The sequence below is a fragment of the Choloepus didactylus genome, chromosome 1 (genome assembly GCF_015220235.1).
Source record: "Choloepus didactylus isolate mChoDid1 chromosome 1, mChoDid1.pri, whole genome shotgun sequence".
Taxonomy (NCBI): Eukaryota; Metazoa; Chordata; class Mammalia; order Pilosa; family Megalonychidae; genus Choloepus; species Choloepus didactylus.
Window position 1 is genome coordinate 139,836,496 of NC_051307.1, and position 7,670 is coordinate 139,844,165.

At 41.1% G+C, this 7,670-nt stretch overlaps 1 pseudogene; it reads left to right on the forward strand.

The window, feature by feature from the left end:
- Positions 1–2,453: 2,453 nt before the first annotated feature.
- On the forward strand, positions 2,454–7,366 carry LOC119525652 (annotated as a pseudogene).
- Positions 7,367–7,670: the final 304 nt, after the last annotated feature.

A 7,670-nucleotide genomic window follows, 5' to 3' on the forward strand; every position in this document is an offset into this window, starting at 1 on the left:
TAGAGCAGGAAAGCATCTGCTGCTGCTGCTGTGGTTCTTGATTATTTGGGCTCAGCTTTCAGTTTTGCTTTCCCCTGCCTCACTCAATTCTTTTCTTCTGCCTGATTTGCAGCATTTTTACTTTTGGGTAGTAGTAGCCTGTGGTAACTATTGTTTGTGGAGTTGTTCTTGTTTGCTTGTTAATTTCATGTGTTATGTCTTCTTTTCCGTAACAAAGGAATTTTCCTTTGGGGAAATTCTCCCTGATTTGATGAGGTCTTGATTAGAACAACAATCATTTACCATCATTCCCACCATCCCCAGCCAACTTCTACCCCCTTCCTTAATCGTGTAAATCATGTAAACTAAACTAAGCCAAATCAGGACACCAATTTGTATTAATTTCCTATTACTGCTGCAACAAATTGCCACAAATTCAGTGGTTTAAAGCAGCAAAAAAATGTATTCTCTTACAGTTCTGGAGGCCAAAAAATCCAAAATCAATTGCACTGGGGGCTAAAGTCAAGGTGTCAGTAGGAGAGCTAATTCCATCTGAAGGCTCTAGGTAGGAATCTCTTTCCTTGCATTTTCCAGCTTCTAGAGGCCATCTGTATTCTTTGGCTTGTGCTCCCTTCTTCTATCATCGAAGCACTTCTCTCCACTCTCTTGCTTCCATCATCACATTGCTTTCTCTCTGACTCTGACTTTTCCTCTGTCCCTTTTATAAGGACCCTTGTAATTACATTGAGACACCTAGATAATCCAGGATAATCGCCCCACCTCAAGATCCTTAATTTATTTGCACCTGCAAAGTCTCTTTTATCTTGTTACCATGTAAACTAACATATTTACAGGTTACAGAGATTAGGATGTGGACCTCTTTGTGGGCCAAGATTCTGTTCACTGCACTACTCAGAGTAATTCACACAAAGGTGAGCGAGACCTAAATGGGATAATCAAAGTCTTCCTGGGATTGTTATTAGGATGGGGAAGAGAGGTTATGTTTCCTGGGAATTGTTAAGCTTGAGGAAAACTATGGTTCCAGTTACATGGAGGAAGCTGGTCTGCAGCAGGAAGGAATGAAGCCAACGGTGTAAGAGGATAGACAAGGGAATGGAAACAAAGGGTTGTGAGGACAGTATTTGAACATTTGTATCCAGCTACACATGGAATCCCAAGCTTGTGAACCAGCAAGTGCCCTTTTTGCTTTAGCTGCTTTGAGCTGAATACCATACTAGCAACTTCCCATATATCTTTGTTAAAAAGTGAGAAGAAGAAGAAGGTGAAAGCCAAGTCAATTATTTTTCTGCTGCTTTTAAGGGATAAGATAGACCATGTTTGAATAAAGACGAGATTGAAAACTCTTGCAAAATAAAACTTAATAAACATCATTAGGTTTTGTTTTCCTATGTCTACACTGTATCAAATTACAGCAAAGAATTAGAAGGAAATTAAAACATTAAAAAATATGAATGTGACTGAAATAGGGTAGGTTACGGAAATAGCGAATTTCTTGATTTCTTGCTGCTGTTTTCTTAGTTCCAAAAAGAAAGAAAAAGAAATTTCTCTCTTATAAGAAACTCATGATCAGAATTGCAGGCACCCTTGCCTAGAGAGAGATAGGAAGATTGTGTTATCAGCTTTCAGACCTGGAACTTTGTTTTGCAAGGCTAGGCCCATCAAGAAATTATCATGAACTTATCCTGAGAGGATGCAGTATAAAAAGACTAGTATTATAAAAAGGGGAGAGTGGCCCAGCTTCTAGGGTAGAGTGTAGAATGGTGGATTGCAAAGGTCTCAGGTTCTTTATCACTCCTTCCATCAAGAGGTGGAAGCCATTTCCTCTCCCGTGTAATGTGGACGGGCCACGTGACTTGCACTGACCAATGTGGCAGAAGTGATGCCATGCCTCTTCCAGGTCTAGCTATCTAGAGGAGTGTCAGCTTCTCTTTACTCCTTCTTGGAACATTCCCTGTAGGATTCACCCACCATGGAAGAAGCTTGTGCTAGACCAAGGAAAGAATAAAGGATTCAGAGGTCCAGGAAGCTGAGAAGGCCTCCTGAAGTTTCCAGCCCCTGTAGAGCTGCAAGTTGAAAGCAGCCAAATGAGTGTTCCCAGCCAGTTCATCTGGAAGAAAGATAAGCCTTTGTCACCAAGATCTCTCCAAACTGAAGAATCATGAGCAAAATAACTGGTTGTGTTTTAAACCATTAAGCTTTGGGGTTATTTGTTATGCTGCAAAAGATGATTGAAACAGGTAGACTTCCTGAAATTGAGAGTGAGGGAATGATGGTAGATAACCGGGTGACTGAGACTTGCGTTCTGTTCTATCTCAGTGATACACTTCTTCAATACATCTAGAAGTGGAAGAACCTCATTGGCAAGCCCTGCATGGTTGCTAGGAGACTGAGCACCAAGTGCCAGTCAGCAGGGGCCATGGTAAAGGTTACCATGGCCACATTTGGCATGGAGGATGGAGGAGGTAGGTGGGTTGGACCATTGGGAAAATTCTTTAGTAGGACATATTCCTTTACCCTTCCTCTTGCCTGCCTGGAATTCAGATATCATGAGTGGTGCTCCAGCTGTCAATCTAGGATCATCAGGCAATTTTGTGGATGGAAGTCATTACTGAAGACAGCCGAGTAGAAAGTTGGAAGGAACCTGGGAATTAGATCTGCCACATCTGTTCTAGACTCCTTACTTCCAGACTTCTTTCATTTGATGGAATAACCCCTATTTATTTAAGCCACTTTAAGTCTCAGTTACATGCAGCTGCATTTCCTAACCGATATATCCCACAAAATGACAGAGCTTGTATTTTCCACAGACCATAGTGAGTTATGGAATGGACCATATTTAACATGACTTAGAAAAATGAAGAAATTTGATGTTTCCTGTTACCCATGTACCATGAAACAGATAGTTTGTACAAGTCTTTGGAAAATAGTAGCATAAGTAGTCATGGAGACCTTATCAGTCATTCATGTCTCTTTTACATGCTGAAGATGTAGGGGGAAAGCTTGGACTTTAAATGGATATAAGTCTAGGTTTGAATCCCAGTTCCTCCTCCTTGGATAAGTGACTTAAACTCTCTGAACATCAATATTCCTGACAAAAAGTGGGTAATGAAACCTCACTGAGGTTTTGGATGATTTAATGATGTACTTCATAAAGCATAAATTACACTCCCTGGCACATGGTGTGCCCTCAATAAACGATGATTTTATACATTGCACTTAAATGGGAAAAAAAGAAAATATATTTTAAAAAAAGTAGCAGTAGAGGGATCCCAATTAGCATGGAGAAGGCTAAGTAATTATAATAATGATTTTCAAAGCTCCTTCTGCAGGTATTCATTTCTCTAAGGATCAGAGAGCAAGGAAATATTGTAGTTTGGGGGTTATGCTAGTCCAGCTATTAAACCAAACAACCAGCTATATGCCTGGGATCTTGAAACAAAACAAAACCTGAAACCTGTGCTGTTTGTTGTAAAGGAAACCAGCCAGTAAGAACAAATTCATTCATTCCATTAATCATTCAGTAAATATTGACCGAGCACCCCCAAGCACTGGGGATCTATGGTGAATGGACAGACCAAGACCCTGCCCTCCTGATGTGGCCATTCTGGTGACAGAGCCAGGCAATCCACAGGGAGGAACCGAGTGTTCTGTCAGGTAGCGAGGAGTGTAGGCCAGAAACATCAAGCAGATAAAGAACTGAGAGGGATGATGTAGGAGGGGTGCTATTTTACATAGGCTTCCAGGCAGGTCCAACATAATATTTAATATAGAGTGTAAATTACATTTTAAAAGACTAAAAGTGGCATCATTACTTTTATCTTCAAATGATCATGGGGTTTGTCTGGAGAGTCACTGAGCGAGATGCCAGTCAGTCATTTTCTCAGTGAGTACTTGTTCTAGCAGTTACTGAGTGCCATGGACTAATCTCTCCAAGACTCAGCTTTCTTAACTGTAAATACGAGACCATAATAGTCACTTCACAAGGTTTGTGGGAAGACCAAATCAAAAGATTAAAGTCTGTGGAGTGCCTGGCACACTATGGACACTTAGAGACTATTAGTTCCTTTCTCTTTTCTTGGGGTAGGCATTTAACAAAAAGAAAGTGATTCAAACTAAAGCCAGACAGGCTGGAGCCTGTTCCTGTCAACTGACCAGAGTCTGTGACATCTCCACTCCTAGCCCATCCAGATGGCCCCAACTCCAGCTTTCTATCCTTCAATAATACTGAGAATAATGTCTCCACATTACTAGAGTCAATCACCTGTCGTGCCTGAGATTGTGCCCAGATTGCCATTACCCCCAATAACCACGAAGTCCACAACTACAAGAAGAACAGGAGCCAGTGGGTAAAGCTCATGAACTCAAGGAGGACCCTGCACATCACAGATATTGACTGGGCTCCCAAGAGCAGCCGTATGGTCACTTGCAGGGAAGAACGCCATACCTATGTCTGGAGTCAGAAAGATGGTGTGGAAGCCAGTCCTGGTGATCCTGAGAATTGGGCAGCCGTTTTTTTTTTTTTTTTGGAAACAACAGAAATTTATTCTCTTATACTTCTGGAGCCTCGAAATAAAAAATCAAGGTGTCAGCAGGGTCATGCTCTCTCTGACAGCTCTAGGGAAGAAAGCTTCCTTGCCTCTTCCCAGCTTCTGGCCGTGGCTAGCAATGACTGTTGTTCCATGGCTTCTAGCTGTTTCACTCCAGTCTCTACTCCCCCTGTGTGTCTCTGCCTCTACTACATCCCTCCTCCTCTTCTTATAAAGACACCAGTCATATTGGGTTAAGGTTCCACTCCATTCCGGTGTGACCTCATCTTCATTTAACAAATTATGTTTGCAATGATCTTATTTCCAAAAAAGGGTTATGTTCTGAGATTCCAGGGGTTAGAACTTCAACACATCTTTTTTGCTAGACACAGTTCAACTCATAAGACTCACTAATAATAATAATAATAATAAAAATCCAAATTAAAACAGTACTGGGACCACAGACATAGGGGACCGGTGGTTTGATGGGTTGGGCCCTCTACCATAGGTTTTACCCTTGGGAAGATGGTTGCTGCAAAGGAGAGGCTAGGCCTCCCTATAATTGTGCCTAAGAACCTCCTCCCGAATGCCTCTTTGTTGCTCAGATGTGGCCCTCTCTCTCTAGCTAAGCCAACTTGAAAGGTGAGATCACTGCCCTCCCCCCTACGTGGGATCAGACACCCAGGGGAGTGAATTTCCCTGGCAACGTGGAATATGACTCCCGGGGAAGAATGGACCTGGCATCATGGGACGGAGAACGTCTTCTTGACCAAAAGGGGGATGTGAAAGTAAATGAAATGGGCTTCAGTGGCAGAGAGATTCCAAAAGGAGCCGACAGGTCACTCTGGTGGGCACTCTTACGCACAATTTAGACAACCCTTTTTAGGTTCTGAAGAGTTGGGGTAGCTGGTGGTGGATACCTGAAACTATCAAACTACAAACCAGAACCCATGAATCTCGAAGACAATTGTATAAAAATGTAGCTTATGAGGAGTGACAGTGGGATTGGGAAAGCCATAAGGACCACACTCCACCTTGTCTAGTTTATGGATGGATGAGTAGAAAAACAGGGGAAGGAAACAAACAAACAAACAGACAAAGGTACCCAGTGTTCTTTTTTACTTCAATTGCTCTTTTTCACTTTAATTATTATTCTTGTTATTTTTGTGTGTGTGCTAATGAAGGTGTCAGGGATTGATTTAGGTGATGAATGTACAACTATATAATGGTACTGTGAACAATCAAATGTATGATTTGTTTTGTATGACTGCGTGGTATGTGAATATATCTCAATAAAATGAAGATAAAAAAATATAAGCTTATAAAACTCTAAAAAAAATAGATTGGGGTGATGATGGTACTGTGAACAGTTGATTGTACACCATGGATGACTGTATGGTATGTGAATATATTTCAATAAAACTGAATTTAATTAAAAAAAAAACAGTACTGGGATTGCATTTTTTGCTTATCAAATTTTTTACTTTTTTATTTTTTTCAGTTGTATTTTTAATGCAATTTTATTGAGATATATTCATACACCATACAATCCAACCAAAGCATAAAATCAGTGGCTCACAGTATCATCACAGAGTTGTGCATTCATCACTGCAATCAATTTTAGAACATTTTCATTACTCCAAAAAAAATAATAACCATAAAAAAGAAAACCCCAAACATCCCATATCCCTTATCCTCTTCTATTATTATAATGGTACATTTGTTACTGTTGACGAAAGAATATTAAAATATCACTGTTAACTATAGTCCATAATTTGCAATAGGTATGTTTTTTTCCCATAGACCACCATATTATTAACTCCTTGTCATAGTGTCATACATTTGCTCTAGTTCATGAAAGAACTGTTTTATATTTGTACAGTTAATCACAATCACCCACTACAAGATTCACTGTGTCATACATTTCCATGTTTTATCCTCTAGCTTTCCTTCTGGTGACATACATGACTCTAAATTTCCCCTTTCAAGCACATTCACACACAATTCAGCACTGTTAATTATATTCACAATAATGTGCTACCATCACCTCCATCCATTTCCATATGTTTAAGTTCAACCTAGTTAAAAATTCTGTGCAGCCACTTTTGTGAAGTGGTCCACCCCAGAGAACAAATTTGTTGTGGGAAGTGGAGAATAACTCATTCCGGCTTGTTACTCCAAGTCTGAGAATGACTGGTGGGTAAGCAAGCACTAAAAAGCCTATCCATTCCATGGTACTCAGCTTGGGTTGGCATCTCAAACAATGTTTTGCTGGCAGCAGGATCATGTGACCAGCCAGTATGCCAGAAGGGTGTCTTTGGTCAGCTGATGTCACAGTTTGGTGGCAGTGCCACTGGTGGCTGGGTCTATGGGGTCAGCTTCTCTGTCAGTGAGAGCCACTTCACCTGGGTCAGCCACAACAGCACTGTATCTGTTGTTGATGCCTCAAAAACTGTGCAGGTGTCAACTCTGAAAACAGAGTTCCTGAGGATATCATTTATCTGCAAGAATGGTGCTGTAGCTGCTGGAGAAGACTGCTGCCCTATGTTCTTTAACTATGATGACTGTGGCTGCTTGAACTGCATTTCCAGACTAGACCTAAAACAGAGCAGCCAGCATCACATATAAGCCATGGAATGCTCCTGCAACATGGACAAGAGGGCCACAGCTGAGGACTGCAATACAACCTCCAAGACACTGCACCAGAATAGCATCACTCAAGTATCTATCTATGAGGTGGACAAGCAAGGTTGTCGCAAATTTTGCGGATTGATGGAGACGTGACAATTCGGGATTTCAAGACTTTAGAATCTTCTATCCAAGGTCTTCGAATAATGTGAAGCTGAGTAAACCTCCAGGCTCTAGCATGACAAACTGTGACTGACCACAGTTCTGCCAGAAGCATGACGGAGAGGGAAGTCAGCTCCAAGGAAACATGGGCATAGAGTGCACAAATATTTTTGGTGTGGGTTTCTTTTTTTTTTTTTTCTGCATAGAATTGATGAAAGTTTTGGTTTTTTAAAAACAGCAGTAATGTTTTTTCTTTTCTTTTTCCCTCTCTCTCTCTCTCTCTCTCTCTCTCCCTCCCTCCCTCCCTCTCTCTCTCTCTCTCTCTCTCTCTCTCTCTCTCTAGCTCTTTCATTT